We start from the raw sequence: 25888 nt of genomic DNA, 5'->3' as shown, positions 1-25888 counted from the left end.
TTACAAATATCCCCACAATTTCATCCTCACAATAACCCTGAGAGGCAGGTGCTATATTATCTCTTTTTCACAGTTGAGGAAAAGGAGACAAATAGAGGTTAAGTGGTTTACATGAGGTCACAGGGCTAGTTTGTATCTGCAGTAGGATTTGAACTCAAGTCTTCTCACCTTCAGGCCCAGCAATCTATCCACTATGCCACTTAGCTGCTTCTAAATTTTTCTTAAGTATAGGTCTGATAGTATTACTTTTATTCTCAGAAAGCACAAGTTTTGATTCTAGAATAAATTACAGATTTCTTTGTTTGGCATTCAAAGTCCTTCACAATGTTATTTCAGCCTACCTTTCCAGATTTATTTCATTTTACTCTTTTTCACACAGTTGGCATTCCATCTAATTGGCCTTCTTGGTTGAACACAAAGATCAATATCCCAGTTCTGTGCCTTTGTCCCCCATGCCAGAAGTGTTCTCCAACCTCACCTCCAATTTATGACATGCCTAGTTTCTTTCAAGTCTCAGACAAAGAATCACCTCCTTCCTACATGAGGATTGTCCTGATCCCATTAGTTGCAAATTCTCTCCCTCCCCCAGGCACTTTGTACATGTTATGTTTTTACTTATCTGTATATATTAGAATTTAAATTCCTTGATCACAGAGATTATTTCAGTTTTTTCTTTATATCTCCAGTGCCTGGCAGTAGGCACTTAATAAATGTTTGTTGAATTAAATTGAATTGTTTATTGACTGAGGAAATGGAGCAAGGAATTACATTAATAGATTGCATCTGGAAGATAGAAAATGATAATCTTGCTGTCCTTTGTTCCAGCTAGACAGAATCTGGAATATTGTAACTGGTTCTGGGCATCCCATGTGAGGAAAGATGTTGATAAGTGTGACTAGGGGACTTGAAACCATGCATATGAGAATCAGTGGAAGGAACTAGGGATGTTTAGATGGAGAGAAAAAGACTTAAGGAAGACACGATACTTGCTCTCAAGTATTTGAAGGGTTGTCCAGTGGACAAGGAAGTAGATTTGTGCTACTAGGTCCCAGTTGACAGAGGTAGAAGCAATGGGAAGAAATTAGAGAGGTAGAGTTCAGTTCTAAATAAACTTTTTAATGATTAAAGCTATCTACGTTAAATAAAAAGACATATCCCATGAAGTAATGATTCTCCATGGATGCATCTCTTCAAGAAGGTTCTTAATGACCCTTTGTTAGAGACGTAGAAGGTAGAACTGATGCTATGGTAATTATTTCATTGGATAACCTCTTAGGTTTTTTTTCCAACTTGGTAGTCCCATGAATCAAACTGGAGCCATAGATTTTAAAATAAGGGAACTCTTCTCCGTTTCTCTGAGTTCCATTAACCTTTATGGATTGTATTTCTTGGCCAATTGTGTGCACATGAATTACCAGTGTTGGAAATATCTATACCCAGGTCACCTTTCTTAAGCAGTCCTGCAACTGTCTTCATTTCTCTTCTCACCTTGCATTGTCTGCTCCAGTTTCTTGTTTATCCTGAAGCTTTCCTCCTTCCATTAAATGTTGAAGTTCTCTAATACTTATAACTAGCTTTGCCTTGGTCTTTAAACTATTGGCTTACACAGTTGACATCCACAGAGCTTTTGTTCTAGGTTAAAAATGTAGTCATGTCACTGAAAGGGCCTGGGAGTCTTAATAAGAAGATGACAATACCAACATGACCTCATGCTATCGCCTCTTTCCTGTATCATGGCCTCTTTATATGCACTGACAGGCCCAATGGTCGAGGACAAAATGAGTAAGTCCTGATGTCCTCTGAATGGCTGGTAGGTGGGAGACATGTCAAATTACAGAACCAGGTGAAAAGCTACAGAGCAGTATTAGGCTCTCATTCCCTTTTGGCTTTTGAACTGGCTTACCAAACTCATCTACCTATGCTCTGAATTGAACATTGAGAGGCTGACCAATCAGCCCCTGGTAGACCCGGCTGCCTCATCCTCATGCCATGGAGGCTTAGTGAAGCTCTCATTAGAGGATCACCATGTATTCATGTTCTTTGATTTGAATCCTGCCTCAGTGTGAACCTGGACAAGTCACTTAGCCTAAGTGCTTCCTCATCCATAAAATGGAAATAATTATGTCAGGAATGTTCAAAGAATCCAATGAGATTATGTATGAGTCATGAGGATCAAATGAGTCAAAATATCTAAAAGGGTTTTGCAAACCTTAAAGTGCTGTATAGATGCTAGCTATTATTATCATCTATTAATGATAACTCTTACTGTGTTTGTAAGCATTCAAGTGCTATGTAAGTGTGAGCTCTTTCTACTGCTACTAGCATTATTTTTCAAGCAGAAAGATCTTTGGAGAGAGTTCAGTGACTGTTCAAAGTCAAAAGGTGCCTTCTTGGCTGAGTTCTGAATCTCATCATCTTGTAGGCTCTATGAATCTATTTTTGCCATAAGTTATGATGGCAGAAAAAGTTCCAGCAAATGGCAATTGCTAAGTGGAAATAAAGCTCTTCAATGGCACTACTTAAGACAGACAAGCTTTGCTTCCTGAGTTTTTCCCCTCAGAGAATTGGTGTTACAGGCATGAAATTTATAGTAAATCTCTACCAATCCTTCTCCTCTTGCGTAGGAAGAACAACATCCAGCATCTTTCTGGATACAGAAGAATCTTTTCAAAGAATCTCCTTTTCAGATTACAAATAAGCTTTCTTCTCAATCATATTAGACTTTCCTTGATTGGTCTGAGTTAATTCAATACTTTGTAACAGTAAAGACCCCAGCATACACAGGAGGGTCTGCTGTACTTTTTGATCTGTTTTTCTAAAAGGCAAGGTAGCTTTTGAGGGGTTAACAACCTACTTTAATCAAGCACATACAGCATTCACTTAGTTCAGGGGAAAAAGTCAACAGCCTGAGCTTCAGAGAAAACACAAACAGAGAAATAAAGACCAACAGGCAGGGCTTCTAACTGTCAGCAATACATACATCACAGATCAACATACAGATCCAATTGTCTGACCAATACATACATACATAGTTACCAGAGACAGAAGCACCAACATCTGGGTTTTCAAAGCCAGAGGCTCCTTAGCGGCTGCCTAGAGTCTCATCTGGCTGAATAAACACTTCCAATGAGTACACCCCAAAACAAAACCTCACCTCAGAGTATTTATACACTTTTCAGAGCCAGAGGGCATCATAACCCTTGAGAATCAGTGCCTTATTAGAAATTAAGAAATTGTGTGGGCCTTCCTACAAAACAAATCTTCCCTAATCAAGCTTCTCTCAATGGACAGGCCCATTAATAGATGGGGAAGATCTTTAACTCTCATTAATATAACTAACATTACATACTTTTTGTTATAAATTTTAGAATAAGTTCTATTTTTATAACTTATTTTTAGAATACATCATGTACATATCATATACATTGTGCTTACTTTCACAGAAACAAACTGGAAAACAGGGGCAATTATTCATATATTTCAACCCTGAACTCTTCTGTGATAATGTTGTTTGTGGTAAAAATGAAATGGAAAGAAAGTAGATGTCCACTGAGGAATGGCCAAAAAATATTGCAGTTCTAGTGGAAAATGAGAACTTTGGTGGTGAAAATGAACAAATTCAGAGAAGTACAGGAAGAGACTAACTGATGAAGAATGAAAAGAACCAGGAAAACAAGATCTCTAATGACTAGCATGACACAAATGGACAGAATAACAACATAAAATTAAATACAACATTGCGTAATTATAATGACCAAGCTTGGTCCCAGAGAAGAGCTGAGAAGATGCATCTCCTCCCCTTTCTTTTCAGAGATAGAGACAGATGACTACAGGCATAGGTCATGGCATTTAATGTCAGACTAGATTGATGTATTGGTTAGTTTTGGTGAACTACTTTCCCCACCTCACCCCTCCCTCTTTGTGAATTCTTTGTTACAAGGGGTGGCTCTGTGGGAGATATATTCAAAAATAAAAGTTTTATTTTCCCCCTCAAATAAATAGTCAATCTTTTTACTAAAAAATATGTAACAATATCCTCCAGGTAGAAGCAGTTTTCCAGGTGATTTTTTTCTGGATAAATATTGTAAATTCTCTATTATTTAAAGTTCTATAAAAATAATACTCTGTCATAAATACTTTTGTATATGCACAGTATGCTGATAATGAAAAGACAAGGTAATATTAAGATAAAAGAGGTAAATAAAAATTTAATTTTTAAAAGAAGAAAAAAAAAACAGAAAAGAAATCAAGGTATTTGGCATCAAGAGTTCAAGGGAACAAGTAGAAAACAATATGAATTAGGAAACCATGAACAGAATCTCAGGATTTGATAGAAGTTGGCCAGTTTGCACAACAATGCAACTGAGGTAATTACTATGGATCCTGGAACTGAAACTGTCCTCTGCCCTGGCTACAATTACTCTGCTTTGCAGGAGTCAGCAAAGGCTAACAGGAATAAGGGACTTTTCAAAGCAAGGCTGTGTTCTGCGGCCTTTCATGGCTGCTGATTGAATATTAGGAATGATCTAGGCCCCTTAAGAAGTTCCATTTCTTAAACTGTTGCTCTTGACTCATCCTGCCTCTCTGACACCTAGACTCTGGTTTCTCTGCTTGCTCTGATGCCTGAGACATGTTTTTATATTTGCTTCTTCAAACCTCAACTAACTTTGTTTCCCTGACCTCTTGGCTTATTCCTGACAAGTGAGTGTGGTAACTGTAGACTTTCTGGCCTCTGGACGGGACTCCTCAGCTTCCTAATTTTTGGTTTAGTACAGACTTCAGGCTCCTACAAACTACAAACTGGTTTTGTCTGAATTACTCGGCTTCCCAACCTCTGGTTTCTCCTGAAAACATCTGGCAGCGTGAGCTCAGTGACTCTCAGCTACTCTGTCTCAAGCCCTAAAATCTGTATGTGAAAAACAATTTTTTTTTAGAGGTAATTACTTTAATTGTAAAAGTCTTCTTCATTTTTCAAATTAATTTCCTGCCTATAGATTTTTTCACCAGAGAAACTCTCAAATTAGTTTTTATCAAAATTTGGCTTAATATACAATTCAGGAACATATTTGTTAGAAAACAACATGTACTTTTTATCTTTCCTGTCTGAATAAAGAATGAATGAATGAATGAAAAACATTTAAGTGTTTACTATGTGCCAAGTACTATAAGTGCTAGGAATACAAACACAAGACTTTTTTTTCAGTCAATTCTTCCTGATATTTGTGAATTGACTTTTTTTAGAAATGATTTCTGGAATGATATTGACAATCCAACTGACTTTTTCCTCTTTCCTACTATGAAATTCTGCTCTTAAGCCTCTCAGTTTGAATACTTCTATGCTCAGCCCAAATAAATTGTGTCAGTGTAAAAATAGTCTTTTTATTAGTTTTTCTGCATAGCTTCAAAAGTGACATATGTCACATCAGCCATATTGATCATTTAAACTTCTGTATCAATTGGTAGGGCAGCTAGGTGGTGTAGTGCATAGAGGGTCAGGTCTGGCATCAGGAAAACTCATCTTCTTTGAATTCAAATCTGGCCTCAGACACTTAGTAGTTGTGTGGTCCTGGCAAATCACTTATCCCTGTTTGCCTCAGTTTCCTCATCTGTAAAATCAGCTGAAAAGTAAATGGCAAACCAGTCCAATATCTCAGCCAAGAAAACCCCAAATAGAGTCATGAAGAGTAGTCTATGACTGGAAAAGGACTGAACTAGTAAGAAGCTTAATGGAGCCCCTAATGGGCCATTGTGTCTGTCTTGCCCACCATTTGGGCAAGCATATGGGCCATACCTACCGTCAGCAGCATCTTCAAAGTTACTGCTTGAAGGCTTTAGACTGAATCCACTTTGTTCAAATAAATCTGAAGCCTGAAAGGCTGTAAGTTACATTGCCGGAGCAAGCAGGGGAAAAGAGGGCAGGAAAGAACATTTCCTTGACCTTCACAAAGATTTTGGATTTATTTCCATGTCCTTTTAATAGGTTGTTTAAGTCATTTAGAAAACAAAACAAAATGAGGCTCTGACATCCTCCTCTTGCATTTCACAGATATGAATGGTACCAGATTTACCATTTTTCTAAATGAAAAATCACAGTTGCACTTCCAGTCTGTACTTTTTTTCATTAGTGGATTCTTTCCAAGGCAGGAAATCAATGAGAGAGAAAATTTATAGCCAGACTAAGTTAAAGAATGCTGTTCTGGGAACAGAACTTTTTTTTCTTCTGCTTTTAAATATCCCCATTTGTCTTCACATTTTCTTTTCCAAACCCCTCCCCATCCTATTCCATGTGGCTGGGTTCTTGGTTCTCTAACACTTATGAGAACAGAAAGCTTTCTCCCAAACAGTCACAGAGCTGTTTTGTGTAATTGAGTGCCAATCTGAACTCTTTCCTAGCAGACCAAACCCAGCACCTCCAGGATACGATCTGTCTCCATACTGATAGCAAGAGAAACACCCAAGTGTGTTTCTCACTGGATCCCTGACTTCTAGTACTGCGTGATGGTTTCATATTTAGGGTGATACCCCAGAGAATTTTTTATATAGTCATCTGTTGTGGCTATTGCTTTAAAAAATGGAGCTAGATGGAAAGGAAGCAGCTTGTTTTCCTCAGCTGTCCCTATTCACTTGGGGTCTGCTTCCCATCTTGTACATCATATAAAATATCTTTCCTCTCACTTCTAATTTTTCCATGAATTTACAGAATAAGTAAAGTGAAGTTTGTTATAAGTAAATTATGCTTACAACAAAGAGTTTGCATAATTGCAATGGGAAAAAAAGAGAAAGAAAGGAAGACATAATTTCCTCTTTATTTGTTGGTTTTTTTCGTATCCAGAGGTAACTGAATAGACTCTGTTGCTTTCTGTGTGGAGTTGAAAATATCCCTGAGGGATCAACAGTACTTTTCATTATATTCTGTAAACTTAAAAACAGTCTTTGGATTTACTCCTATGGCTCTGTTTGCAAAGCTTTCTGGTCTTCCTGGTTCTACCTCAACTTTAAATAATCTGGCTAATAAGTCTACCTTACAGGGAAGCATTCTCTCACTGCTTCTCCTCTTCCTCCTGTCATGGCTCCCCAGGGTTCTACAGTGATGCTACTTTGCTTGCTTACAGCTGGGCTTCAAGGGATCCAAATGGAGTCTTAGGTGCCCATTCTGCTGTAGGTCCCCTGATGTCTTTCTGTAAGACAAATGCCCACACATCCTATTATCCTATAATCTCCTATCCTTTATGATTGCCCAGAACTCTGTGGGTGAAGTCTGTAGCATATTTTCAGTCCTAGGGCACTGGAAGCATACTACTATGCTAGAGCATCAATACATACCAAGAAGCATTTCCCTAATCTATTTTGCTATAGAACATTTGATAGAACACACAAATGAAGGGATAGGGAAAGGATTTGCTAAAACCCCTGGATAAAAGGAGTATTGGGAAATTTTGGAGCCAAATAGAGAAAATTAAGACCATTTTCAACATCCAACCAAATTGTTGAATTTAGCATTTTTATGCATATTTAAGTTAATGCTTTTGAGGAAAATATATCAGGTAACAATATTTTCTCTTGGAGCCCTTATCTACAATGTGTGGAAACCAGGGTTCTATGAACTATAATTTTGGAAATGCTAGCATAAGGTATAAGGTACAGGTAGGCTTGAATCCAGGCAAAATATTCCCATAACTAAGTCCCCCTTTGTGGTAATCCTTCTATTGATGTCCTCATTTCCTGGCAGTCCACATACTACCAAGCCTGACTCAAGGGTGAGGCTCACAGAGAGGAACAACCAAGTGCCTTCATTGGTGGCATCAGGCTCTCAACTAGGAAGGGGACAGATGTAGGCTAAGACTTCTCATAGTATCATGACCCAGGTTTGGAAACACATGACTGAAAATTGTTCAGAGCAGGTATGAGGTGACATTTTTGAAATCTTTGCCAGAATAGGAGGCCAGAGCACAAATTGGCCAAACAAAAAGTACCTGAAATACAGGTGTGTTCAGTTATGTCACGTCTAGCTCTTTCAGTCATGTCTAACTCTTTGTGACTCCATTTGGGATTTTCTTGGCAAAGATACTGGAGTGGTTTGCCATTTCCTTCTCCAGTTCATTTTACAGATGAGGAAACTGAGGTGAACAGGGATCAGTGACATGCCCAGGTGTGTAACTTAAAGGATAAAGAAGGGGATCTTTGCTGACAGTCATGGGTAAGGGAGAGGCAGAGGAAGTAGATATTAAGTTATTATGAAAATGACTTGATCTGGGGAACTATAGGAGGAAAGAACCAGCTTCTATACCTGTAATTGAGGACTGAAGAGGCAGATTGAAGATGACTGAGAGACAGCATCTAATCAAATTCATAGAAGCAGAATTGGAAGTAACTTAATTTTTAGATGAGCACATAGGTCATCAGTCAAGAGAAGAAAGAACAGAATTTTTATAATTGGTGCTAAGGACCAGAACTAAACCAAAAGAATTTTTGCAACTTGTGAAATTGTCATATTTTTACCTTTTACTGTGCCCCTGACTTTGTAGACTTTGTAGTCTACTATATGCCCTTTTGAAACATATAGGAGGTTCACATGATGTTGGTGAAGGGAGTGTTTAGGATACTATGGAATATATTAGAATTAGGGGAAAGTGATGATGGCAGAAATCCTTTAGATCTACGATGGACAGATTCAAAAGTAAGATGGGATGAAGAGGTAAATAAATGGTATTAGGGGAGGTTCTGGAGACCCCCCATAGTCCAGTTCTCTAGGACTGGCCCAGTCTCTGCCTATGTGGTACCAGACACACTGACTATCAAGAGAATATCCAGGGAAAGGTAACCAGGATGGGATTTTTAAATCATATCACATAAGAATCAGTTGGAGGAAATGAGAAGGTTTAGAAAAAGAAGGTACATGGAGAATATGATTGATGTCTTCATCTGTTTGAAAGTTGTTGTAGGGAAGAGGAATCATTTGACTTGGTCTCACATGGCAGAGCTAAGATCAATGAGTAGATTTAGGGAGGAAAATTTTAGTTTATTATAAGGAAGAACTTTCTAATGATAAGTATTCAGAAATAGAATGGGCTAACTTGGGAGTTAATGAGTTCTAAATCATTGAAGGTCTTCAAGGAGAGTATGGATGGCCACTTCTCAGGGATGTTGTAGATAGAGTTTATGATTTAGAGAGAACTTGGATTAGATGACCTTTAAGGCCTTGTTTAACTCTGAGAATGATACCTGTTGAACTGAATATTAAACGTTAATGAATAATGGATAATGTCATATGATTAAGTTCCAAACCTAGCTAGAATTTATATAGCCCTTCTAAGGTTTGCAAAATACATATAAATATTTCATTTTATCCTTGTAACAACCCTGGGAGGGAGGTGCTATTATTAATCTCCATTTGACAGATGAGGTTGCTACAGATTCAAATTGCTACAGACTATGAAGGGAATTTTCCCTTTGTTTTCCTTTCATGATCTTCTTGAACATATTTAAAACTTATCTTTGGGCAAGATGTGGTGGTATAAACCTTCAATCTCTACTACTGGGAGATGGAAGATGGTATATAGCTTGTTCTCAGGAGTTCTGAGCTGCAGTAGGGTAAAAGTCGATTGGGTTTCTACTCCATCTGGCACCAAATATGGTGAACTCCTGGGAGTGGGGGTAGGGAATCCAGGTTGCCTAAGGAGAAGTGAATAGAAATGGAGCAGGTCAAAATTCCTGTGCCAATCGAGAGTGTAGTTGAGTATGAGAGTGGCTGTTGTGCTTCTGGACTGAGTGAGATAGGGGGACTCAGTCTCAGAAAAACCAACCAGACCAAATCAAATCTAAAACCATCCCTGGGTTTACTCCTAAGGCTTCTGATTACAAAATTTTTTGATACTACTGGTTCCATGTCTCCATCAAGTATTCTATCCAATAACTACATCTCAGTGAACCCCAGAGGTCTATCTTCCCCTGAAAAAATATCTGAATTTCAGATACTCTTTGCCTCTGGACATTTTGCACTGTGTTCTGGTTAACTTAGTGATGGACTCTTCACTAAACCTCAGGAAATATAAAATGTTAAGAACTATATGAAAAGATGTTAGTCAGAGAAATGGAAATCAAGACAGCTTTAAGATATTACATTCATCCACTAAAACAGTGCAAATGTCCCCTAATTACAAAATACATTGTTGGGGGAAACAGTAACTCTACATTATAATCCTGGTGAAGATCAGACATTTTCGAGAGCATTATAGCAACATACAATAGAAAGACAATCAAGAAAGGAAGATAGAACAAAAGCGTTTCTGCTTGTCTTTTGTTAATTTACTTGGTTCTACTTAATTAAAAGCTAGGAGTTTGCATAAACTATTATCCCTTTTTTGTTGTTTATTTGATTATCCATTTTGTTAATGGTTATTAATTACATATTTCTTTATGAATCTATGTCTTTAGTCATAGATATATATGTGTGTGTCTACATACATGTATTCCTATACATGCATGTATATGCATATGTATATGTTTAACCTGGGCTTTAACCTGTGTGTACAAAAAGAGGAGAGAATTCTGATAGATTCTGTGTGCCCAGGCAAAGGGCAAAATTACCTTCAGAGATTCTTTGAGCCACCACTTTGAGAGATATTCTTTGAGAGGACACAGATGGTGCCAGATTCTTTTTGGAATTAACTCCAGACACATGGAGAATGTGAGAAAGACCTTGCAAGCTTCAGACATGAGAGAAGTCAGCTCCTCAACATGTCCCTATTGTCTAGCTTTGTCTCCCTAGAGACTTTAGGGTGAAAATAGAAGTCTTTGTCATGGTTGAGCTGAAATATTGTCATGCTCTCATCCAAAGAGTTCATTCACTTTTGTGTATTTACTAATATATTCTGTCCTACATAACTTCTCCAATTTATGTTTACAATTGCTTGGATAAGAGTTTGTTTGCTCTTCACTCTTTGTGATGGTTTTTTGTGTAACTATTACTTAGTGAGGAGTCAAACTAGTGAGTATGAGTTAAGGGTTAGTAAGAAATGGCTTTACAAAAAAGAGTCATGTCCGTAGACCAATGACATATAGGGAATCAGGGAGGTAATGATTATAGTCCAGTGCTTTTTCAAGGCCTAGAGAACAGTGCCCAATTTATGACTCTTCTACTGCTTCCCTCAAGTCAGGAATCAGTCTCTCTTGGAGAGGGAAAGGTAAAATTCTAGAGATAATTATTGATGTTTTCATAAGCCATATTTAGATAATCCATGGGAACATGTACTTACATAGATGTCATATATTCTCAACATATTTAGATAAACACACAGATATATATAGATGTATATACCCCCACACAGATACCTATATGCATGTGTACATATACATATATGTGGATAAAGACTGAGATTTCAATGACATTTGAAATTCCTGGGTGAGCAAACGTCTTCTGCTATTACAGATAATCACTTTGTCTGCAACTTAGAGTCTTAGGGAGTTGATTAGAATAGAAAGGATAAATGACTTGCCTAGGGTCACATAGCTAGTATGTTACAGAGATGGGATTTGGACTCATGTCTTCTGGGCTTCAAGGTTATCTTTCTATTCATTGCCCATTGCCCATCTTATACATACATACATATATGTATATGTACAGGAATATCTTGTCTTCTTATATATATGTATATAGAGTATTATATAATTTTATATATGCAAATAAAATATACATTAAAAAAATTACATACATACATACTATATATGTAGCATTTAGGCTCTGTGCTCATTCTCCTAATCTATACTCAGAATAGCAGGGCAGAGCTTGGCTACATCTACCTTCAGTGATCTAGGGATAATTCTAAAGGGCTTGATAGTTTTCTAATAATGCCACTTATGAGTCCCCATCCACTGTATTCCCAGTTATTTATTACTAGTTAATATTTTCTCAGTATCATTTAAACAATTAACAGCAACTGGCTTTTTCAAAAGGACATTTACCTGGAGCGCAACAATCTTTTGCTCTGGAAGTGCACTCTTCTACTACCTTAATTCCTGTGGAGAGTGGGCTCCAATTGAATTTAATTGCCAATCGAAGCATTCACCCTCTCTAACTTACTTCTGACATAGATGATATCTGAGTTGACACTTCCTTGCAGGATCTAGAAACGAGGTTGATTTAATTCTGGCCTCGGTCAATCAAATAGTTCCTCAAAGTTATTTCTTCACTCATCTTGGCTACTTCAAATACCAGTCCTGGTTGCTAAGGGGACCTTTGATGGCTCTCTTGACTTGTCTGTAAACATATACATATAAGTATACATATGCACACACAGTTACATATGTGTGTAATGGGTAACTATTAATAAAAATGAATAATCAAATAAACACTAAATCCACAAGATCATAACCTGGTCTATTTCATCTCTGATACTCATCCACCTAAATTCAGGAAAGAATAAACAGAAAGAAAATAGAAATACAATGCACTCCCTGGCCAGGATAGGGAGATAAAGAGAGCTAGGGAAAGGAGGACTGCACTGCTATTTCTACTGCTGCAATCTGTTCCCCGACCTGGAGGCATATAGCAGTTCTTTCCTTATTTGCCTCTGGAGAAAAGAGAGATTTTATCTCTTTAAGCCTTTTGAATGAACACTCAGTTCTGGATCTACAGCTAATTGAAAGTTTTTCTATTGCCAAGTAGTATGTGTGAGTCATTCAATAAACATTTATTAACCACCTGCATGTGCCAGGCATTGTGTGACTTGCTGAGAATACAGAAAAAGGCAAAGGATGGTTCCTGCCCTCCAGGAGCTCCCAGTCTAATGGGGGAGACAATAAGTATGGAAATATGTACAAATGAGTTATGTAGATGACAAATAGGAAATAATTAGAAGAAAAAAGCTCTAGGATTAAGAGGGGTTAAGTGGTGACCTGGTCTGACCTGTCCTTTAGGCAAATCACTGGTGACTGAATGGAGGATGGATTGGAGTGGGGAGAGACTTGAGGCAGGGAGACCTGCCAGCCAGCTATTGTAATAATCCAAACATGAGGTCATGAAGCCTTGAACCAGGGTGGCAGCAGTATCAGAGGAGAGCACAGGGCATTTCAAGAGATATTGCAAAGGTGAAATCCACAGGCCATGGCAAAAGATTGGAGTTGGTAGTAAAAGGTAATGAGGAGTTGGGGATGGCAGGAGACTGGGGAGATGTTGGTGTCCTTGACAAAATAGGGTAACTTGGAGGGGTTGAGGGTTAAAGATAATGAGTTCAGTTTTTGGAAAGGTTGAGTTTAAGATGTTTACTTGACATCTATTTTGAGATGTCTGAAAGGCAGATGAAATTGTGAGACTGAATATCAGCAGAGAGTTTAGGGCAGGATAGATAGGTTTGAGAATAATCAGCATAGAGATCATAGATGATGAGATTGCCAAATGAAGTAGTATAGACGGAGAAGAGAAAAGGATACAGGACAAAACCCTGGGGGACTCCTATGGTCAGAGGAAATGACCTGGATGAAGATTCAGCAAAAAAGACTGAAAAGGAGAAGTTTGATAAATAGGAGAACCAGGAGAGTAGTGTCCTGAAAACCTAGAGAGAAGAGAGTACTGAGAAGATAGGTGATCAACAGTGTCAAGGCTGCAGAGAGGTTGAGAAGAATGAGGACTGAGAAAAGACCATTGGACTTGGCAATTAAGAGACCATTGGTAACTTTGGAGAGAACAGTGTTGGTGGAATGATAAAGTTGGAACCAGATTAGAGAGACAGTGGAGGTACCTATTGTAGATAGTCTTTTCAAAAAATTTAGCCACATGGATGGAAGGGGGAAGTGAGTATTTCTCTTTTTCAGGATGCGGGAAATGTTTGTAGGTAATAGAGGAGCCAGTAGACAAGGAAAAGTTGAAGATAAGTGTTAGAGTGGAGATGACACAGGAGACAATCTGTTGAAGCACTTGGGATAGAATGAGGTCGTTGGTGCAGGGAGAGGGGTTTGCCTTGGTAAGGACTAAGGCCTTTTAATGTGAGACAGGAGTGAAAAAGGAAATAGTGGCAGAAGGTATATGAGTAATAGAAAGAGGGGGAAAGGGTAGAAGAGGGAGATCATGATGAATGGCCTTGATTTTTTTTCTGTAAAATATGAGGCAAGAATCTCAGTTGAGAGTGTGAGGGGTGGCAGGAAGAAATTTGGAAGAGCTGTTGTGGAAAATGGGATAGTGTATTCACAAGGGAGCATAGCAGAAAGCACCCCAGCATGCACAGGAGGGCCTGCTGCACAGATTCTTAGATCTGCTTTTCTAAAAGGAAAGCAACTATAGAGGATCAACCAACACTTTAATCAAACATGTATACCAACAGAGAAAATACAAGCAGGACCAACAGACAGGGCTTCCAACTGTCTGACCATAGGCAACACATACATCATTACCAGAGAGAGAAGCACCAAGATCTGGGTTTTCAAAGCTGGGGACTCCTTAATGGCTGCCCAGAGTCTCATCTGGCGCATGAACCGTCTTCCAAAAACTAAGTCCCAAAGTAAAACCTCACCTCAGAATATCTATATCTATCTATATCTATATCTATATCTATATCTATATCTATATCTATATCTATATCTATATCTATATCTATATCTATATCTATATCTATATCTATATCTATATCTATGTCTATGTCTATATCTATATCTATATCTATATCTATATCTATATCTATATCTATATCTATCTATCTATATCTATGTAGATATATATGTTGATATATATACTTTTCAGGACCTAAGGGCACTACCTGTGTGACCCAGGGCCTTATTAGAAATTAACAAAAGGTATCTGATGCCTATTAATGCGCAGAAAAGATCTTTAACTCTTCCCTTACCCCACCCTAAGTGAGTACCTACGTTGGCCAAGGTCTCCCAGTGTATCCTGGGTCATCTCCAGTCATCCTGAGGAATATCAGGTCACTGGACTCAGATGGTTCTGGAGGAGAAGTGAGGCTGGTGACCTTGCACACAGCCCTCCCTCACTCAAAACAAAGTCAAGTGCAAGTCATGTCATCATTTCTCTGACGACATGATCCTCTTTGGCAATGAAAGACAAACACAACAACAACCCACTCACCATTAACCTTATATTAAGATTACAGGGAGGTATAGAGGTTTTACCTAGCAACAGTGAGGGCTCAGCTGAGCTAGTGTAAAATAAATTTGTAGTGGACCCAATCAGAGCCATGGCATAATTTAGCATGTGTAGGAACTAAAGCAGTGGATGGTGGGAGTGATCCAAGGCTGAGGCATTCTGGTAAGATATGGTAAGGGGGTCAGGGACTTAAGAGAAGACAGTGTAGGCATGAACTACTTCACCAAAAGATCACCAAAAGATGGGGAAAAAGGGAGAGAGTGACTAGTTCAGGGCATGATGTTCTAGGAGAAAACTGAGGGATTGAAGGATTAGAGGTCATGGTGCAGACAAAAGGAAGGCAGAAGGAGAGGTGGAAAGTTAATAGATTATGGTTAGATTAAGACTTTAGAATTCTTGAACATGGAGGTGGTATATTTGTGGGTGATGGTAAGATCAAGGGTATTAACAGGGACAGGTCAGGTGAAGTGAGTAGGCTGAGGAACTGTGTGTGGTTAGAATGTTTGAGGGGTAGTCTCTCCCTTTTACACACACACTTACATATATGTATACATACATATATATGTAAAAGTACTCCAATATGTGTCATATGCTCTACCTAGACTATAGACTTTAAGAGGCAGATAGGTGGTTCAGTGGATAGAGCACCAGTGCAGGAGTCAGGAGGATCTGAGTTCAAATCTCTCCTCAGACACTTGACGCTCCCTAGCTGTGTGACCTCGGGCAAGTCTCTTAACTCCAATTGCCTCATCCTGGGTCATCCCCAGTCATCCTGATGAATATCTGGTCACTGGATTGAGATGGCTCTGGAGGAGAAGTGAGGCTGGTGACCTGCACAGCCCTCCCTCACTCAAAACAAAGTCAAGTGCAAGTCATGTCATTATTTCTCTGACAGCATGACCTTCTTAGGCAATGAAGGACACACACACAGATGGTATAGTGGATAGGGCACAGGAATCAGGAAGGCCTAAGTTCAAATCTAGTTCAGATACTAGCTGCCCCTTCACCTGTGTTTGATTTAGTTTCCTCAGTTGTAAAAGAGGGGTAACAAGAGCCCCAATATCCCATGACTGTTGTGAGGATCAAATGAGATCATAACCATAAAGCACTCAGTAGAGTAGCTGGCACATAGCGTCATACAGATGTTAGCTGTTATTGTTATTATTCAGCTTTCCAACTGTAAAATGGGATGCCAGTGGTGCCTGCCTCACAGGGTTTTGTGAGAATCAAGTGAGGAAATATTTGTAAAGTGCTTCGTACAGTACCTGGTACTTCGTACAGTGTCTAGGTCTTCATAAACACCTGTTCCCATAGAATGGTTAAATGACTTTCCTAAGGTTACATATTGGAAGATCTGAAAACAACCCATCAACTCCTTATTTACTTATGTATTCAACCATCCATCCATTGATTCATTTACTCATCTATGTATCTATCTATTATTTGCCAGCTCGTTTATGTTATTTGTCTTTTGTACTTGCAGAGGACCAATGACATCAGGTGGGTGATGTCTTGATTTGCAAGTGAATTGGATTTAAGTGAGGCAGAGCTGCGCAAAGTCATCAGCCTCACTCCTCCACAATCATCAGAGTTCAGTGGCAAGATACAGGTCAAGATGACTGTGATGACTCCAGACGGCAGTGGGAGATCTTAGCCTTTTAAGCTAAGATCTTTCCCAGGTCTCAGTTTGTCTGAGGCAATGCACATCCCGTAATTAAAGGCTAGGTAAAAATGGAATGCAACTCATTTATATTTATTAAATGCCCACTCTATGCAAGGCACAGTTCTAGACATTACATAATATAAAGAAAAAAGTTTGTTCTTGTCTTCAAGAAGGTATTTGGAGGAAATATATCAATCAATTATGTCAATACATGAAAAGGAAAGGAATATCTTGTCTTCTTTTGAAGAGATTGGAAACTATGAATATGAAACATCACATATATTAATCTCATTAGGTGAATTTGTTGATTGGTTTGTCTGAACTACATTTTTTTCTGTCTTTCTTTTTTTTTGTTTCAAGGGATGGATGGGGAAGGGAAAGAATATATTTAAAAATGAACATGATACAGAGACAAAGACCTCAATAAAAATTTCAAACCAAAACAGACAAAAAAGATAAGCAATATCATGGAGATGTAAATTTTAAATATTAAATAAGAGGCTCAGATAATACATGTTATAGAAGCTGAAGGGGATAGGGGAGAAACTAGGCTCATCATAGAAGACTTCAGAGAGGAAGAGGTATTTAAACTGAGCCTCAAAGGATAAGTAGAATGTTTGCCATATAACTTTATCCCATATTACATTGTTATAGATGAAAACCTGTCTAAACTTTACTTCCTCATCTGCATTGAGAAAGCCACATTGCTAGAATAAAGAAGGCCCTAATTTGATTGTACTTTGCCCTTGTCAGATCACATCTAGAGCAGGACTTCTGTGTGCCACATTTTAGGATGGACATTGAGAATTTGGAAAGCCTTGAGAGGAGGGTAGCCAAGATCCTGAGAAATGATAAAAGGATCTAGGGATACTTAGCCTAGAGAAAAGAAGTCTAGAGGAGAAATCTAACAACTGTCTTCAAGTTTTAATGGACTGTGACCTGACAGAGGGATCTGATTTGTTTTCCTTGACCTCAAGGGGGAGAATTAGAAGCAATGGGTAGATATCAGTCAGATTTCTCCATAATGTCAGAAAATTTTTAAAAAACCTCCTAATCTTAGTTACATTTGTTTTATTTGTACAAAAGCTTTTTCATTTAATGTAATCAAAATTATCCTTTTTTACACCTAACTTTGTCCTCTATGTCTTGTTTATTCGTAAATTGTTCACCTATCCATAGGTCTGATAAATAATATGTTCCATGTTCTTTTAAGCTTTTTGTATTATCTCTTTTTATCTAGGTCATGATGAGCTTATTATCTTGGTAAATGGTGTAAGATACTGGTCTATGCCCAGTTTTTGCCATTCTGTTTTTCAGTTTTCCCAACAATTTTTACCAAATAATGAATTCTTATCCCAAAATATTAAGTCTTTGCACTTGTCAAATATAAAGTTATTATATTTATTTGCTGATGTAAATTGTATGTCTGCTCTGTTCCATTGAGGTACCTTTCTATTTGCCTCTTAATAAAGGGCTTCCAAAGATAGTTGGATGACCTCTTGTAGATATTGCGGATATACTTCATTGTACTTCCTCACCTTCAGTGACTTCCTCCACAATTTCAGCACCAACTTCCTAACCTCCAGGAGAGTGCCTTTTCTTTGCCTTTCTCCTTTTTAGTTCTTGAACCATGCACAATCTGTTGTCATATCAACCTTATAATTGTTCCTGGATGGTGGACCTTATAGCTCCATTATCCTGTAACTTTCCAGCTCAAAATTTACCTCCCTGGCAATATTCCCCTATGTGGATTGTTTCCCCCATTAGAATATCAGCTCCATAAGGACGGGGAATGTTTTTTGCATTTCTATTTATACTCCCTGTACTTAGCAGGTTGTATGGCACATAGTTTATATTTTTTCATTCATCAATTCATTCATTAATGTTATAGAGGAGAATGTTGGTCAAGTATGGGATGGAGGTACTTTTCACCTCTGACATTCTGTGATTTATAAGACAGGGAGATTACATTAAGATGGATAGGAAACAAGAATTCTAATATCTTAACCTAGTCCACATTTTTAGAAATTTTCATTATAAACCTTTTCTTCACCTTTCCTTCTGCGAAAAAGCTGTAGGGGTGAAGAGGTTGACAAATAGGCAAAGAGTTGGCCATTTTGTAAGTAATCTCATGCTTCAGAACCCCTCATGAATTGTGACCTTGAGTTATTGGGAAAGCTCCCCTCTTTAGACTGGTCCTGTCTACTTTTTACTTTTTTAAAAAAGGTCCCTGAGAATTAAGAGCTATCCATTAAAGATGAATAATATCATAAATGACATATAAAAATATGCAAAAGTTACAGGAATATAATATTTTTTTCCTGAGATAAATTAAAAAATTCAGTCACCCTTTTCTCTGAGGTAAGGTATCACAGAGATTCCTGAACAGAGCATGGTTTTATATAGAAGACATCCTATGAAAACAAACCTAGACACCAGCAGCTCTGAGGATTAACTTTGACTTTTCCTGGATTTGCTGGGTATAAATCAGATCCTTCATGTTGTGTTTAACACCTTCTTAAAAAAAATTTAAAATTCTGATGTGTGAATGGTAAAACTAGGTCAAGTGATGCTTCATTCATTTCTGAGTAAAATCTAGAATGTGGTGTGTGTATCAGCTCGCTGATTGTAAAATGGGTAGTGCTCAGCCCTCTCTTTTGATTGGTTGTAGGAAGCTTGAATGCAAAGCCTTATTTGTCTGTACAGCCCTGGCAGACTTCACACATTAAAATTCTAAGCTGTCTAAGTAGGTGTGAAACTAATTTCGTGTTTATTTTTTAAAACCCACCTATGATCATTTAGGACCATCCACTTTACTTTGGGAGGCCCATACCCAATTGTAGGTGGGCCCTGGGAGACAATAAAGGAGAGGATAATTTTTAAAATACCCTACCCACAATTATTTATAGCTTTCTGGAATCACCACAGCTACTTATCCATGTTTCCAGCCACAACTTTCTTAATAAGAAGGGCTTTGAAAAACCTGCTAAATCTGGACATAAAGGGAAATAGCAGTTTTCCTAGAGTAGTGGAATTTTTTAAAGTCACATAGTAACCTTATTGAAGGAATCAGGAAGAAAGCACTTTCAGAGGAGACTTTAGAGACGCTATTTACAAAACACAGGATTTTCTCCAATTTTAGAGTGTGAGGCTACATTTGGAGGAAGTTTCCTACAAGATGAAGGTGTTTATTGTAACTGTTCTTTTAATCAAGAGAGAATCTCATGTGGGCTATTCAATGGAAATATGTGAATATGCTTCATGTCAACACACTCTTTCAGAACGTTTCAGGAAGATTATACATACAGAGAGAGTCATTGAAGGCCAGCCTAGGAGTCAAGAAACCTGGGTTCAAGCCCTGTTTGTGATGGGTACTAACTTCATGACCTTGAGAAAGTTATTCTTAGTGTCCTCTGGCTACAATTGTGATCTATATCAGTAGAGAATTACGTACACAGGTAGGCACTTTACCACCTTTCCCCCCCAAAATAATATCCCAAATTATTCTTAGAATTCAATGGATTTTTTGTTTTAAAGGCAGATTTACTAGTTATCCAGTTGGAGTCTTTCTGAGGGAAACGTTTAAAAGTTTCTGCCTAATATAATAACAAAAGCAATTGTGTGGCTATTTGTTTTGCAAAGCACTATACATACATACAAACATACATATCTATATGTACACATACATATACATTTATTGAATACCTATGATGTGCCAGACTCTGTGCTAAGAATTAGGGATATAAGGAGAGGCAAAAACAATTTTGCAAATAAAACAAAACAAAAAATCAAATAAAAATGTCCCTGCTCTCAAAAAGCTAACAATTTAATTAGGGAGATGATATGTAAGCAACTATGTACAAACAAGCTATAGACAGGATAAATTGGTGTTAATCTCAGAAAGAAGGCAGTGAGATTAAGAAGGAGTGTTTCTTGCAGAGGTGGGATTTTGGCTCAGATTTAGGGGAAGTTCAGAAACAGATGAGGAGGGAGAGAGTTCCACACATGGAAGATAGCTAGAGAAAATATCAGAGTCAAAAGATGGTATGTTGTGTTCAAGAAACAGCAAGGAGTCTGGTGTCACTGGATCACAGAGGTCATTCATATAGATGAGTAAGGAATAAGAAGAAAGGAAGGTAGATGGAGAAAATTGAATATTAACTCATTCAATTCTCAAAACAATCTGGGAGAGAGGTACTAATATTATCCCCATTCTACAAATAAGGAAACTGAGGTTGAAAGGAGTTAAGTAATTTGTCTAGGATCACGTGAGACAGGATTCAAAGTTGGGTCTTTCTGTCTCAGGTCTAATACTGTATCCATTTCACAAAGATGTTTTCTGATTTGTTCATGTATATAATCTGAGCAAATAAAGCTCTTTATTCCTTAGGCTCAGAGGTGAAAGGGTCCTCCGCAGCTATGTAGTCCAAAAAAATACCTAAACAAAAATCTTTACAGCATTCCTTCCATCCAACTTTTGAAGACTCCTAGTGAAGGAGGAAATATTGTTTCAGGAGGCAACTCATTTTACTTTGGTATAATTCTAATTGGGAGTCATCTGTGCAAAGATGATATTTGAACCCATGGATGTTGATGAACTCACCAATAAAAGAAAGTGTAGAAAAGAAGATTTAGGACAGAAACTTGGGGTAGACCTTCATATAGGAGATGGAAAAAAAAGTTGATTGAGTATGAGAGATTGAGAAGGAATAGGCAGATCTATAGGAAGAGAACCAGAGGAAAGTGACATCAGAAAAACCCAGAGAAAAAAGAATATTCAGGAGGAATAGATGATCATCAAGGTCAAATCCTGCAGAGTAGGAGATGTTGCTAAAATGGCCATCAGATTTTAAAATTAGATCACTGGTACCATGGAAGCACCAGTTTCAGTGGAATGATGAAATCAGAATACAGATTGCCAAGGGCTGACAAGTGCTTGAGAGGAAAGGGAGAGGAGATATTGAGTTACAGTGACAGCTTTTACAGTTTGAGTATAAAAGGGAGGACAGACATAGGAGGGAGATTTTAGAGAGGTTGGTAGGGTCAAGCAAAGCTTCTTTAAGAACTGGGAGACAAAACCATGACTATTAACAGCAGAGAAGGAACCAGGAGATCATGAGAGCTCCCAGCTTTGAATCTCATCTCTGTCCCATCTGGTGTTCATCTATCTAGCCATCTTTAAGAGGACACTTATATCTCTGCTCACCATCAATGATTTGGGAGCTCCTCTCCTTAGCCTGACTGCTCTAGAAGGTAAAACAACTAAGGCTATGTTCAAGGTCATTCCATTATATTTCTTGGAACTTGTTTGACTGTGTTCTGAACCCTTCCTTTAAATATTTTTTTAAGCATTTCTCCAGAGTCCCTCAATTCAACTGTCATCTAACACATTCAGAAACAAATTTAATTCTTTTTAATTGTTCCCTTCACCTCCTCTTCCCTCTACTCCCAAGTATTCCCAGGACTCTCCTTCCTCAAATAGAAAAGGACCTTAGAAATAATAGACTGTTGAGAAAATTTTAAATTTCTTCCCATTATGCTTTTCTGTTTCATCCCAATAGCAATGCCTAGACTGGCTAGAGAAAATTGAAATGCATGATGACCTTTGTCCCAGTTCCCAAGTAATACATAACAGCCTGATCTTTTCCAAGCCAACTACATTTCCCCCTGAATTAAAAAAAATGTAATTCTTGTAAAAATTACATGAGAAACACAAACATTTGAACACACATCAATGACATTATTATAAACACCAGAAATGAACATATAACTTAGATCAAAAGTCTTGTACATAGTCACGCTATAAGTGCATGCAGTCAACATGAGCCCTTCTGGCAAACAGAATGCTTAGCATATAATCATGAGCATATATGACATAAACATTTATTCTACTGAGAGTGTTCCAGTGACATCTTGTAGTCTAAGTGATCTAATAGTCTCTTAACTGGATTTTAATCATCTCCCCTCCCCACCTCCTGGCTCTGGTATATAATTGTACAGTTTCTCAAATGCCACTGAGCCCAATCTGATCATTTTGTGCAATTTGGGGTCCATCTCATTATCCATTCATGCCATCTATCCAAGGTAAACATATTGGTGGATTAACTAAATAGACTGGTCATCCAACTGTTTGTCATAGTTTAGACAGCCTTCATTTGTCATATGCTTTCTTTTGCTAATGTGTATGGTTGGTCCAATTTATTTTCCATTGCTGTTGGTGTTCATGAGCTTTTGTAGTGTTTCTGCACTTTATGTGAAGAGGGCCAGGGTGACATAGTAGAGAGAGGGCTGAATTTGAATTATGAAGACCTTGATTTAAATCTCGCCTTAGATACTTTCTGGAAATGTGATCCTGGGCAAATAACTTTATCCCTGTGGGAGCTTGGTTTAAATGAAGGGTTTGGACTTTATGACTTATAAGATTCATTCCAGCTCTAAATTTATACTCCTGTGATCTCTGAAGAACATTTAGGCTCAATCATTCTAAGAAATAAAATTTACCAATAACTAAGTTTCCTATTAATTTTAAATGCTTGAATATTTGTTCTGGTGTTCAGAGGTATCAGATGTAATTTTTATTTTTGTTTAGAGCCTTTCACAACCTAGCCCCTTTCTACCTTTCCATTCTTCTTACTTTTTACATATATTCTATAATCCGGCAGTTCCTTGCATATAGAACTCTGCGTTTGCATTGGCTGTTCCCCATAACTGAAATGTTCTTCCTCCTTACCAATTCCCCCAGGATTCCCTAGGTTCCTTCAAGACAGCTCAAATCCTCTCCCCTACAAGTTGACTTTCCTGGTGCTCCCCATTCTTAATACCATCCATTTATACTTAATATATCTTATATGTACGTAGTTATTTGCATGCTCTCTCCCCATTATAATGTTAGTCCATTGAAGACAGGGAATCTGAAAAGTAAAAACTTTCTTAATATCCTCAGTACTTAGGACAGTGCTGACATAGTGAGCATTTAATAAGTGCTTGTTTACTGAATCTGTTTTTTGTTGTTCAGTCATTTCAGTCATGTCTGGCTCTTTATGATCACATTTTGGGTTTTCTTGACAAAGATATTACAGTAGTTTCTATTTCCTTCTCCAGCTCATTCTTAAGATGAGGAAGGTGAAATATATGGGGCTAAATGACTTGCCTAGGGTCACACAGTAGCTATGGCCAGATTTGAACTTGGGTAGGTGGCACATAGAGTACTGGATCAAGAATCAGGAAGACTCATCTTCTTGAGTTCAAATTGAGTGTCCGACACTTGCTGTATGACCCTGGGCAAGTCACTTAACGCTATTTGCCTCAATTTTCTCATCGGTAAAATGAGCTAGAGAAGAAAATGGCAAAACACTCCAGTATCTTTGCCAAGAAAACCCCAATTGGGGTCACAAAGAGTTGCACACAACTGAACAACAAATTTCCTGATTGTAGTCCCAATGCCCTATCCACTCAGCCATCTAGTTGCCTGACTAGAAGACTTATGGTAACAGGTAAGGAGATTTTGCCCTTCACCTTACATTTTGGAAAGAATGAATTTCCTCTGCCCTTGACTCATTGTTTTGAAAATTTTCATAGACTGTCTTTAGAATCCATAGACATGCTACCCACAAAACTTGTAAACTATTTTCCATCGGGTAACCTAGCTCTGGACTTGTCTCATCCCAGTCCAGGAAAAGTATCTCCCTTCTGATCTCACCTTTCAAGAAACAACAAGAAACACCGAACTGAGAAGCCAATCAGTTAAAAGGCCACATCATTCCAAATGAGACCCCAGGAGAGGCCAAAGGAGACCAGAAGAGGTAGAGCTGCTAAGTGAAAAAGAAGGAACAGAGGGAATACTGGGTAACAGCTCCTTGAATGGGTTAGATATTGAAAAACAGAGTGGATTAAATTTCAAAGGAGCTGAATTGGGAACTGCAACAGAAGAGTATTCAAGGAGCTTCTCCTTTTTTGGGAGAAACTCAGTCTCCCTCTCAATGCCTAGAAACCCTTGGGAAAGGGTACCCTGGGTTTTTCTTTTCTTTATTTTTATTTTTTGTAACTTAATTGAGGACATTAGAGGATAGTTCAACCCTGTTGGGCAAGTAGGGATAACATTTGTTCTTATTCTATACTTGTATTCATTGTTAATGAAAACTCTTAAGCAGAATAAACATCTGCCTTCTCCCCTTATCACATATTCTTTTGATTTAAGCCCTCATCGCTTACCTTTTGATTTCCTGCAAATAATATAGAAAGGACTGAAAAGTTGAGAGATGAGAGGTAGTCAATGCTGGGACCTTATCTTGGGGAAATTTGGAGGCTGCCAAAGAGGTAGCAGTTTGAAAAACTCTCTTGGAAGGAAAAAATGCCTAGTCTAGAGACACCTAAGTGGCAGATTGGCTTGGTTAGCTTTGTGTACCATCTTGGAAGTTAGGAGCTTTGGGTCTATGTTTTCTATGATATTGAGGTCTAGGTAGCCAGAGAGGCAGCTGTAACATAATTAAAATAACTCACATTAATATAATGTTTTAAGGTTTACAAAATCATCTTTTCACAACAACCCTGTAAGGGTATTAGTGCAAATATTACTCTGATCACTTTGCAGATGACACTTTATGAGATAAAGTAACTTGCCCAAAGTCACCCAGCTAATAAGCATCAGACTCAGGTTCCTGAAATTGTTTTACTTTCCAGCTATGTTTTATTTTACATTAACTCTAGTGGAAAAAACATGGACCTAGGAGTCAAGAGACTTGAGTTCTAGTTCCACTTTTGCCATTAATCATCTGGTAACCTTGAGAATGTGTGTGTATGTGTGTGTGTGTGTGTGTGTGTGTGTGTGTAGTCAGATAAAGTGGTTGTCTAATTATATATGAGGAATTAAGTGCTTTTTTTTTTTTTTTGGCCTAGGTTATTGGGCAGAACTATGAGAAATGGATGGAAGGTACAGAAAAACAGATGTTCTCTAAAATGGAACTTAGTTTTTTTGTACCCTCCAAACTCATTCCCCTTTCTCTTTTTGTATAGGATAGCACCCTCCTTCTTAGGTTCACTACCATGGAGTCTTCCTTGACTCTACCTTCTCATTCACACTTTCCAGATTCTTCCTATATGACATCTCAATTTCTACTTCCTCTCCACTCACC

The 25888-nt window shown here is 38.0% G+C and overlaps 1 long non-coding RNA gene across 3 annotated transcripts in view; it reads left to right on the top strand.

Moving 5' to 3' along the window:
- Positions 1-25888, top strand: part of LOC140512810 (uncharacterized) — a 203129-nt gene that overhangs the window by 135714 nt on the left and 41527 nt on the right. The window contains exon 5 of one of the 3 annotated variants that reach the window (XR_011969926.1): positions 3444-6254. The exons of the other annotated variants lie outside the window; for them this stretch is intronic. This is a non-coding gene — a long non-coding RNA (uncharacterized lncRNA). Of the gene's footprint in view, positions 1-3443; positions 6255-25888 lie in introns of those variants that run through there. 3 annotated transcript variants of the gene reach the window in all.

The sequence above is a fragment of the Notamacropus eugenii genome, chromosome 6, assembly GCF_028372415.1.
Source record: "Notamacropus eugenii isolate mMacEug1 chromosome 6, mMacEug1.pri_v2, whole genome shotgun sequence".
NCBI lineage: Eukaryota > Metazoa > Chordata > Mammalia > Diprotodontia > Macropodidae > Notamacropus > Notamacropus eugenii.
The sequence above is the reverse complement of the archived record's forward strand: the minus strand, read 5'-3'. Positions and strand labels throughout refer to the sequence as shown.